The sequence below is a fragment of the Lissotriton helveticus genome, chromosome 7 (genome assembly GCF_964261635.1).
Source record: "Lissotriton helveticus chromosome 7, aLisHel1.1, whole genome shotgun sequence".
Taxonomy (NCBI): domain Eukaryota; kingdom Metazoa; phylum Chordata; class Amphibia; order Caudata; family Salamandridae; genus Lissotriton; species Lissotriton helveticus.
This window is the reverse complement of record NC_136068.1, coordinates 1301702947-1301715215: the sequence shown is the minus strand read 5'-3', so window position 1 is coordinate 1301715215 and position 12269 is coordinate 1301702947. Positions and strand designations below refer to the sequence as shown.

The 12269-nt window shown below is 46.0% G+C and overlaps 1 protein-coding gene across 4 annotated transcripts in view; it reads right to left on the bottom strand.

The window, feature by feature from the left end:
• Positions 1 to 2230: 2230 nt before the first annotated feature.
• Positions 2231 to 12269, bottom strand: part of LOC144770234 (syncytin-1-like) — a 328703-nt gene continuing 318664 nt past the window's right edge. For all 4 annotated transcript variants that reach the window (XR_013598839.1, XR_013598835.1, XR_013598836.1 and 1 more), the window contains one exon: positions 2231 to 2474. The gene's annotated coding sequence lies outside the window, so the exon portion shown is untranslated. The remainder of the gene's footprint in view (positions 2475 to 12269) is intronic.

Here is a 12269-nt window from a genome sequence, read left to right as displayed (position 1 = left end):
TATCACAAAAAGACAACCAGCTCTTTACAAAACTCTTAGACAAACGAACCCAAAAGGCGCAGCGTACCTCAGACTTAATGTGCCACTCCAAGATAAGTTGTGGTGTTGTTTTTGCTGTTTCAGAGATATCACTTAAGTCGTGACATGGAGATTTGGGTTTAAGTTTAAAATGTGGCATAATCAGTTCAAGTTCAGCGATATTTACCACATTCTAACGTCTGTCAGCAAGATTTGATGTAATGTTCGGTTTTAGTTGATCTTAATGTTTTCAGAGCCGACCGATGTAGATGTAGTTCAGTCTATTTCATGGATATTTTGGGTTTGCAGCTGTGAAGCAGGCATGGTACATATATGGGATCTAAGGAGTATAGGTCTACCAGCATCTGCCGTACATACAGACAGACCATAGGGTCGGACCGACCTACAGGTCCACCTGGCAGCGCCCGATCAGCTGGTCTGACAGGTCAGTGTGTGGGCTGGTTTTTGTGGGCCTGTTTTATGGTCTGCTGGGCCTGTTTTTACTGGTGATTTCTCCGATATTTAAACAATCGTTGCCTGCAGCAAGCTGAAATCCACGCAGCCTTCCTTACCTTGCAAAGCACTTTTACTGTATGTAGCTACATGTTCAAAACTACCTCAATTTGCAAGCATGGGCCACTTTTTTTTGTTACATATCTAACATACTAATTAATGGGGGCCACTTTGATTTTTTGTACACGAGACTATTTTCCGTCCCAGTCCGACTTGTAGGAAACTTGCTTTCACTATAATTTTATCACGGACTACATAGATTTAAGGTTAGTCTTTTGAGAATTAAGTGGGCCGTAAAGGAATACGTTTGAGTGTAGTGACATCTAGTGGACTATCTTGAGCAGTACGCTTTTTAATATGTATTTGTTTTAAAACATAACTACATTGTCTAGCGGCAAATAATATAACCCACATTAAAAGAAAACATCTTCCATCTTTTCACAGTGGCTCGCTTTCGTTTGTTGCAAACGAGGTCGTTAAACATGATTATCCCTCTTTCCTTACACTGAACATGCAGGTCGCCAAAGAGGAGAAACCCACATTCGGCGGTTCAGTGACAGTGCAGTTAAATAAGCAAACGTTTATTGTTCTCACCTATCTGCCCCTCCCAACTGACAAACTTAGAAGAGCTTCAAGGTATCCAAAAGTTAACCCCAGTGTGCTCTTCGCTCACTTTTCATCCTATATTTTAGGAACTTCTTATTCGACTCTTAATCCATCAATTTAAACATAATTGCTGGGCCTCGCGCTATGTGTCCGGCTCCTTCCGGGCTTTAACAACATGCTCAGGTTAATTACTAGTAATCTTTAGAAATCAGATTCTTCCTTACACGTCCAATTCCGTACTGATGGAGTGAGAGTGCCCATTCACTCCCTAGTAGTAGGACTCATTACGGTAAAGCTGTTTTCCCATTCTTTCAAAGGGTCAAAGGATAGAGCCAGAAACCCCCTCCCCTTCCTACAACTCTTCCTGTTTAATATAAAGCCCAAAAGTAGGGCTGATGAAAGGACAGGGAGAGAAGAGAGGGAGGTAAGGAATGGGAGGAGTAAAGGAGAATGGGAGTAATGAAGATTACCGGTAAGTAATCCGAGCATTACCTCCTCTTCTTACTGCTATCAATTGTTTTTATTTATTTCAGTAGCCCCAGAAAGAAAAAACAGGGACGCAAAAGTGAAAGGAAGGAATTTATTGTCATTCAATCGACTATAATCATTATACAACAAAAGAAAACCCAGAGAGAAGTTCCCACCACCAAGCAGCTAAAGGAACTAAGAAAACGCTTAACAAAGAACGGGGATCATACCAAAGAATTAGTCTATGAAGCTGACATAGAAGCCTTTATGAGCTCTGAACCAAAATATAGTTCTGGACCTGCACAATATTCAATCTATATGGGTTGTGAAAGTGGAAGGAGACACACACGTAGCAACTCTCTAGATGTCTCTAAGAAAATCCCAGCCCACGGAGCCACCGAACCTCAGCAGAGTGAGCCTTCATTTCTCTTGGTGTTTCCTTACCGTTTGCCAGATAAGCTGATATTACAGTTTTCACTCATCTGGCCAAGGTAGAGGAAGACAGCTTTTCACCCTTCTTCACAGGATAACATGGAGAAAAAGGCTATCAGGTTGCTTAAAATTGCAATTCTTCTATTAACATGACCAGAGAATCTGGATTTTATTAAAGACACGGAGGCTAACATTATGCATTAATCCTTTAATGCAACTCACAACAGCCGCTTACATCACAAAGGAACAATAAGAAGAATCAGATGACATCACAACATCAATATAAGCCATGAGCAGGAGTAGAGCTGCCTCTTTTAAATGCGAACGAACGATGAGAAGTCTGATCAAGCTGCAACTTGGGAGAAGGATGCTGAACAGGTTGAAATCCAAGGAATGGAGCGAGGATAAAACCATAGAAATCCATTAGTTCGAATTATCTGAAATAAAATGAAGAACATCAAATATTTTAACAGAGTTGTCAATAGAGGAAATAGAGAAGTAGTAATAACATTCAAAGTAAACAATCAATAAAAGTTGATAATCGAATGCTTAACAAAAACATTGAATGTAAATAATGTCTATTTGGGTCAAAATCATGAATAGATACTCCATCCAAGGGGAGGGACGGGAGGGATAATGTTAGCCTCCGTGTCTTTAATGAAATCCAGATTCTCTGGTCATGTTAATAGGAGAATCGCAATTTCATTACAAGACAAGGAGGCTACATTATGCATGTTGGCAGCCTTGAATAACAGCATCAGAAAAATGTTCAATAGGTTTGCAGTAATGATGCGCAAAGGTAGAAGCGTTAGACCAATCTGCACACTTAAGGATAACATCCAACTTACCACCAGACCAGAATGATTTGCTGGCCATAGCACTTCGGAGGGAGTGAGCTTGAAATTTAGAAAGGTCAATACCAGCAAAGTTCATAGCCAATTTAACCCACCTAGCGATAGAGCAGGATGAGATGGGTTTAAAGGGTTTGACATAAGAAACAAGAAGTTGATTTGCATCATGGGGACGAAGGTCTTTCATTCTTGAATCATATTCCTTCATGCAATCAACTACACAAAGTTTTTTGCAAAGATCAAAACGAGGATAAAAAATGAAATCAGACATGGTTTTAGTTATTCTAAAGATTTCAAATTTAACACCAAACATGTCATAACATTTATTAGAGATATCTAGAGCTTTGACGTCAGAAACTCTGCGACAAGAAACCAGACATAAGAGAGAGGCAAGTTTAAAGACATTTTCTGTTAAGAATGGAGTTGTCAGGTCAGGAGCAGAAAAGGTCAAGCAAGAGTTTAACATCCCAAACAGATTGGTATTTAGGCCTAGGGGGTCTTTTAAGCCTAATACTTTTAAGAACTCTACAAATGATAACGTTCTTACCTACTGTCTTACAGTTGACAAGAGAATGTCCTGCAGAGATGGCGGATCTAAAACACTTAATTGATCTATAGGAAAGACCAGTGTCGAAAAGTTCCACCAAAAAATTGACTATATTAACGATAGGAGCCTCCACGGGATCCAAGTCCCTTTCCAAGCACCAACTAGTCCATTTTTTCCAGTTGTTATTATATCTGAAGTGTGTTCCAGGTGCCCAAGATTCTCCAAGGAGAGTGAGAGCAGATGACGAAAGTCCAGACAATTGGTTAGATTGCCTGACACTTTCCAAGCAAGAAGGTTCAAACTCCCTGATAGAACCAGGTGGTGATCTTCTCCGTTTGCGTTTAGAAGGAGCCCTTGAGTTGCAAGGATCAGGAAGGGAACGTTGCAAGAAAGTTCCAGAGCTGTGGGGAACCATGCTTGAGACGGTCAGAAAGGGGTTATCAGGGCTAGAGAGCACTGTTCCTGTCTCACTTTCTGCAGAACCCTTTGGATCGTGGCGAATGGTGGAAAGGCGTAGGGGCGGAGAGGAGCCCATGGTTGGAGGAAAGCGTTCACAGCTAGAGCGCCCGGGTCTGGCATCTGTAGGAAGGTGGATACCTGACTATGGTTGCCCCCAACTTTTTGCCTAGTGTTTTGCTGGTTTCTGACTTAGTTGGCCTGGGATCTTGCTATCCAGGACCCCAGGCTTCCTGCTCTCTCTGTTAAAATGGACTCCATGTACCCTAGGTACATATCTAATTGGATACTGAGTCACCTTATCAGTCCCTGTATAGTATACCTTAGGTATCCAGGGCATAGGTGTACCCAGGGCCTACCAGGGGCTGAAGCATGTATTATGCCACCCCTGGCTGGCCATCCAAAATTGACACAACTGGCTGCAAGACAGCTGGGGCAAGGTGGTGTAATCACCCTTTGCTTTAGATATAGTATACCTATATCTAACCCTAAAATGGACACATATATTCCTATCAGTCACTCCTATGGCAGGCCTTATCAATCCTGAAGGCAGAGTGCTTGGAATTATGTGAGATGGTGCTCTGGCATGAGCTGAGCCCGTTTGCAGCTTGCGGAACCAAGTCCAAATAGCTGTTCTATGATAACGCTATACCATATACTCTTAAGTGCATTATAATCCTCGCGGTTAAATGCTAACTTTGGTATAGCATTATCAAAACATGTCGAGTAAGGTGTCATACGAATTGGAATACTAACCCCTCGCCAATTCTGGCGACGGGGTTAGCATTCCAACCTTCTAGAGGGACACGACATGTATGTAACTGTGAACCCCGGTTAAAGTCAGACATAGCCTCAGCTCCACAAAATGGATGCTGCCACCGAGACACAAGTCTGCCCTCCTGCTGCTGGGAGTCCTTCCAGCAACGGAGGCCTGGACAAAGGGTTTCCTGTCAGGGGCGGTGCCAGCACCATCCCAGACAGGATTTTGTGTATCCCAGGTAGGCAGGGCTGAAAGGAAGGTGACTGCAAGTGGCACCCCGGTGCTCACTGTGTATATGCCGGCTCAAACCAGTTCCTGGGGCACACCAGCCCCTGAGCTGGGGAGAGACCGGACAAAGGAGAGGGGTGTAACCACCCCCCTCCTAGTCCCACCCATAGGGCAGGACTTAGTCGCATGCCAGCCCCTTTTCTTAGAATAAAGGTAGGAGCAGGCCCCCTTCCCAAATTAGATAATCTTGAATCTTGAAACTACTTTCCACGAAAGGAACTCTTGACTCTTCTGAAGACTCTCCCTTGTGGCTAAGGAGTAGCCACACTGCACCGGCAGGCACCATCGAAGCACTTGCGGTTTGCTGTAAGTCCATCCTCCGGATCAAGACTGCCCAGCTCGACGAGACCCGGATTCCCTGCCATCTCTGACCTCTACCTACATCATCCAGCCCAGCTGAGATTCGTGGGTGTGACGAGACCCGTGGGACCGGCCATCTTCAAGACCTGCACGACGCTTCACCAGCACGACCCCCGAGAGACCCTCGAGTAAGTGCATTGGGGTTTGAGAAGCCCTAACCCTAAGCAGCTCCAGCACCGAAGTCCAGCCCCCAGCATCCACGAGATCTGCATGGGGCCCTTCTGCTTCTTTGCTGCTTGCCACGTTGTCCGGTCACTTGCCCGTTGGCTGGTGACCCCCTTGACGACGTACCACGACGTTTTCACCGCTGGTCTAGGTCCCCTAGACTGGCCCTTGCTTCCTGTCCAACAAGAAGTACCCTGGACCCTCCTGGTCCACTCCAGACGCCATCTTGACTCCACCGCGTGGGCTTGCCTTTGCCAAGGTTTGTTGCTCAAACCCTGAGTCCAGCATCGCCGACAGCCTCGTGGGACAGCTCGCACCTCCAGCCTGGACGCCGACAACGCCTCCTAGCCCGTGTGACTGCAGAGTCCAGCGTCGCCCACTCACCTGGTCGAGGTGACTTCATCCGGTGCCATCCTGGTTCCCACATAATCACTGGCTAGTGATTAAGAACTGAGTCCCCTCTGCTTTCAGGTCGTCTCCTTCACTGATCCAGCCTTGGATCACACCGAACTTCTTCACTGGTCGCCTGCCAGCAACTTCTTCTTTCAGGCTCCATAGACTTCATCGAGGATTCCCGACGTCTTTTGAACCCTATGCAGCCGCGGCCCCTGGGCTAGGTACCTTGAGTATCTCGGTACTCCAGCACAGGTTCACTATCTAAGTGTCCAGATCCTTTGTCGTTTTCAGTCTACCTAGTCGGATTCGTCCGGAAACAGTAACTTTAGAAACGCTAGCAACCATAGACTTCTTCCCGCATCCCGCGTGAGAGTGCACACTCTGCACCCGATCTCCCTAGGCCTCCTGCTCGTAATCTTAAGGTTCAGTAGTGTAGTCCTAGCGATCCTGAAGCCTCTGGATCTTGTTACTTACCTGCTAGTATTTCGCATTCCACTTTTTGTGTATATGGTTTTTCGTGCCCCTCGGGCATTTGTGTAAATTGTGCAACTTAAAGTATTTTCGTAAGAGTTTTGTATTGTGCTTAGCTCCCTGACTCATAACGAGTTTAGGGTAGACCTGTTATAAATAAATATCCTTTATTTTCATAACAACTTGTGTGGTGTCCTTTCACTTGGTGTTCAGGGGGTATATGTGATGGTAAAACAGCTGGCTTAACACGCCCTCCAGAGTTTAGCCTGAAGACTGCTCGTGTCCATGCTACTAGGATAGCTGGTCTGAAAGGTTGACTTACAACCAATCATCAATAAGGGTTGTTTGGTATGATACACAGCAAATTCAAATCATACCTACTCCAGGAGCCAGGAGAGAGCCACAAGAGGTTTGGCAGCTTGACGAACCGCTGCAGGATAGAACAGCAAACGCCGCCACCAGCCGCGCCGCCGCCCCGGGACTTCATATCCCGGCAGCCTTTGCGGCGGCGCGTTCCCTGACGCGCTAGACGCGCCGGGAGGGGCTATAATACAAGCGAGCCCTCGGTGGAGCGGGGGGACCTGCAAATTCAAATCATACCTACTCCAGGAGCCAGGAGAGAGCCACAAGAGGTTTGGCAGCTTGACGAACCGCTGCAGGATAGAACAGCAAAAACGCCGCCACCAGCCGTGCCGCCGCCCCGGGACTTCATATCCCGGCAGCCTTTGCGGCGGCGCGTTCCCTGACGCGCCGGGAGGGGCTATAATACAAGCGAGCCCTCGGTGGAGCGGGGGGACCTGCAAATTCAAATCATACCTACTCCAGGAGCCAGGAGAGAGCCACAAGAGGTTTGGCAGCTTGACGAACCGCTGCAGGATAGAACAGCAAACGCCGCCACCAGCCGCGCCGCCGCCCCGGGACTTCATATCCCGGCAGCGTTTGCGGCGGCGCGTTCCCTGACGCGCTAGACGCGCCGGGAGGGGCTATAATACAAGCGAGCCTCCAGTGTCGCGGGACGCCCGGGGCTAAGCCCGGGCAAAGGGCGGGCCCTCTGTGGCCCTCAGAGGCACGAAAAGGCCAGGCAAGGCCACCCCCTTGTTTTTTCCACCATCTATCAGCCAAGGTACTGTACCCGATGGAGTAATTCACCGTGCATCAGTGTTGTATAGCATGATTGCACATTACTGAACCTTAGACATCGTTTATGTATGGCTTATTAGTTGAGTGGATCAAGAAACTGTCTATTGCTGCATGGTTGCTATATCCCCTTGTCCTGCTAGCTCTGTGTAACATCTTCGGAGCTAACTCTGTGAGTATCACTCAGACACCTGATAGCTTTCTAAAACCCAACTGTAAACATGCCTAAGAAATTGGTTCCTGCTGTCACTGAGCCACTTAACACTTTAGATTCTTATTCAGTACAAGTGGTCAGTAAGATCAACAACGAAAGAAGGCAATCCCTAGGCTTGAGCCAATCACCAACTTTGCTTCCAGCAAGTCCTTCCTCAAGTGCATTAATGCCAGATACACCGTCACTAAACCCCTCTATAAATATCCCAGACTCTAATTCTCAAGACATTGGTAATGAGGATGAAGACTTAGACCAGCTAGTGGATTTGTCAGGAAATGTAGTGTCTGACTCTGACCAACAGGTAGATACGGTCGATGAAGTTCTATCGCCCCCGCCGCCCGTAGTGCGGGCCGTGAGAAATTGCAGAAAATCTCAGCCAAAACGTGGGGGGAAACAGCAAGGAAGGAAAAAGCCGGCCACACCACCAGGCGCGAAGGAAAAAATGTGGAGTTTGATGTTGACGCTGAGTCTAGACGCATCATTGACGACGACCTATTTAACAGGATTCAAGATATGATAGACACGAAAATCAGGACTATCATTAAGCCATTGATTGGGAAACTGGACAAATTAACTGCTGAGGTTAAAAAGTTGGGTGGGTCACAATGTAAGCTGACTGAAGAGGTGGAGAATCTAGTTGCTCTTGTTATAAAACCGGTGGCTACAGATGTGGAGGTCACCCCTACGGAAAGCCAAATACAGACTATTCCGTTAGGGCAGCTACCACCACCGTCTGTACCCAATCAGGAAGCAGTAAGAGATCCCCCCCATAGCAATATCTGTCGTGTCAGCACCATTACAACAAGGGGATGACTCATCACAATTTATCATGGAAGCCTCACCAGTAGTACTCGTACTGGCAAATGTCCCTGTTATATCACATGATAAAATAGAATCTAATCAGGGTCTAAAGGATAAAGCCTTACACTGGCTCACTAACAATATGCGTATGGCATACCAAGGGTTTGATCAATTAGCAGGGGAGATTGTTATGACAAGGAGGGTACCATGGATTGGGAACAAGCCAAAAAAGTTTAAGGGGGATTGTGTGATATTAAACTTCGCTAATGCAGATGTACTCCCAAACATCTTGTCTAACATCTTTCCCCCTCAACGACGAAGTGGTTCTATAATCCCCCTCACCCTGAAACTTTTCTATAGTGAGATCCAGATTGCTACCTTCCCCAACATCCCTAAACCTAGGAGATATACAAAAGCCATTAGCTGGGGAGGGGAAATTAGACCCAGATATAACAATGATTGTTCTTATACTATGTTTAGTCGCGGGATGGGAAAATATAACTATTCGATTGAGCCACCAGCCAGAACACCAATGTTAAATGGGCCCACTATAAATGGATGGGGACTAGGTACCCCGGGTTATGACCATAGAGGGCAGGGAAATGGGTTTATATCCCGGATGGGAAATGAACAGCCTTTGATGCGCCCAAATACCCCCGACCCATGTGGAATACGACAGCCAGTGGATGGGGCCAGGTAGCTACCCCTTTTGACTGGGGATTGGGAATGGGGAATAGGTATGGAGTTCTATCAAATTTAAATGACTGCGACTGACTTATGGAGGACACTGAGCTGGCAAAAGATGTTTTGAATGCGCCATCAGCCAAGAGTGGACAACATATTAATGGTCTAGACCTTAGCGAGCCCAGCTATCAGATAGTGCAAGAAGGCCAAGTTATATTAAACTGTGATCATCTTCCCACAATAAATCTGCCTGAGCACAGTGCAAACCAGAGCCTTGTTAGTGATAATTCACAGAGCCCTCTGAAAGTGGGAATTATTGAGGGGACCCAATTGGTACGAGTAGCTGAAGGGGCTCTGGTGCGGCACCTAGAATCTAAGAAATCTACAGATTCTTGCAAGATGATAAGCTGGAACATAGCGGGTTTAAATGCCAAACGACAGGACAAGGCATGGTCAAGCTTTGTTTTAGGCCACCATATTATTGCTCTCCAGGAAACCTGGGACACATCCGCCAACCTTTGGTGGGATGGGTTTACTAGTTTTACCAAACCAGCAGTTCCCAGTCGTATGGGGAGAGCCAAGGGAGGCCTTGTACTCTTGTTTTCTTTAGATTTGAAGGGAAGCTGTAGGCAGATTAGCACCGATTCCCATAACATCTTAATGGTAGAAAGAGCGATTAACAACAGTAGCAGGATTATATACATGCATTTTTATAATTCAGGGAACAGTGATCATAGAGGTTGTAATGTCACTAACCTAGATAGTATTTTAAAATTAGTAAGCCAGAATATCAAGTACGACTCAGAGTATATTTTATTAGGCGATTTTAATATTCACCCGTGTAATTTAGCCTGTAGGGGAAGTAGTGATGATGGGGATGAAGGACTAGAGGGACCCCACTTTGAACACTCTACCGAGGGGGAGGAGCTAGAAGAACTTCTTGCTAACGTCGACTTGCATGAACCAGATGGTGGCCCGAGACTGCCAACTTTTATTGGTGCCCATCAAGGCACAATAATAGACTACATCTTTGTCTCACAAGGTATTTTAAACCGGGTTACGGATTATCGCACAGTACAAACACACTTTAGTGATCATAACCCGGTAGTACTCAAAGTGGCTTGGGGAGCCCATATGGGAACATCCCCAACAACAGTAAAACTCGCCCACCCATTGAAGTCTACTGACCAAGATAGGCGAGTGAAATGGGCTAAAGTGATCCCTGAAAAATTTTACGTTTTTTTTTTTGCTAAGATCAAGGATAAGGTTGAGATTTGTAAACATGCTTGTGGGACGGGCAAAGAAATCGTAGAGGCATTCGAGGTAATATGTGGCCAGGTGTCACAAGATCTCTTAGTTAAGTCAAAAAAAGGAACCCCAGGAGACAAGCGCTGGTTTGACTCAGCATGCTCTAATGCTCACAGATCACTGCTGGCAGCTCTAAAAAACACTCCTAGGGTAAAAGATGATATTACCAGATTAAGGAAAATCTACAAGCTAGCCATAAAGAAACGAAAGGACACCATCAAACGCGAAACGTGGGAAAATCTCCTTTCAGCGGCAGTGTTGAAGGACAGCAAAAAATTTTGGGAGATTATCAAACAGCCACTATTCTCAGACGATAATAATGAACCCATGAACTGCGTTATCTCCGATGAAAAATGGCTGTCTCATTTTAAAAAAGTTTACGGAGATGATGATGAAGAAACCAAAGGTGTCCCGTCGGTTACTGTAGCTGCTCGTCCCATTTTCTTTAACCACCAAGAAGTGGAAAAAGCTATCCTGGCGACCACAAAGCATAAGGCACCTGGCCCTGATGGTGTCCCCGCTGACTTTTTTTATATACTCACCAAAACTGTGGGCAGAGGTATTGGCAAACGTGTTTAACGCAGTTAATGGCAACCCAGTACCTGCCTCATGGGGTACATCTACTATCGTCCCTATTTTTAAAAATAAAGGCCAGCGGGATGATCCTGCCTGTTATAGGCCCATATCCCTCTTGGACTCATCTGTAAAAATCTTAGGTAGAGTCCTTTTATCTAGATTGAGGGAAAATGTTGAGAGCTGTGGCGGGTTGTCCGAAATACAATATGGTTTTAGAGAAAGAAAAGGGACCATTGAACAGTGCGTTAATCTTTACTTGCTTATCTCCAAATATACTGTGGCCAAGGAGGGGTCCGTGTTCCTTGCATTTATGGATCTCTCCTCGGCTTTTGACTTGTTCAATAAGTCAAAGCTGTGGCCCATCTTATTGGAGATGGGCATTGATGAGGCTTTGGTCTCGTTTATGGCCACTCTGCACCAGGAGCTCTTTGCAGCTGTACGCGTAACGAATGATGGTAGACGTACTCCCCTTTTTAAATCCCTAAAGGGGGTACGGCAAGGCTGTATACTAGCCCCCTTGCTCTTCACCATCTATATTAATGGTCTGGGCGCACACCTAGGGGAGCAGGAAGCCGACGTCCCGCATGCAGGAGCTGATAAAATCCCGGCACTTCTGTATGCGGATGACGCCGTACTAATCGCTCGCACGGGTGTTGGCCTCCAGCACCTTTTAGATGCCTTCGGTTCATTTATGGAGCGATTGGATCTTAAGGTAAATGTGACCAAGTCACATACAATGGTGTTGGGGCGTGAGTGCAGCAAGAAGAGACATAAAACATTTTTTTGTAGGGGGGATATTGTTTCTAAGGTATCTACATTCCCCTACCTAGGCGTACTGTTTGATCAGAAAGGGACCTGGGGCCCACAGATAAGAGCAAAGCGATTGGCTGTAATTAGATCATCATCAGCACTCTTGGGTTTTGCTGGTAAGCTAGGGGCTAGGCCTATGGAAGCTCTGTTAAAAATCTATAAGAGCAAATCTGTGGCCATTGCGTTATATGGTTCCGCTTTGTGGGGGTATGTAAATTTGGATCTAATTCAGAGAGCAGAGAATAGATTCATTAGAACCCTGCTTTCTGTACCACAGTCAACCCCAACCTATTCAATTCACAAAGAAGTGGGCCTACATTTTTTGTCAGACACGTTGAGCATGGCCCCTTTGATCTTTTGGCTGAAAATGTGGATGAACGAAGATCTTCCTCTAAACCATAAAATTAT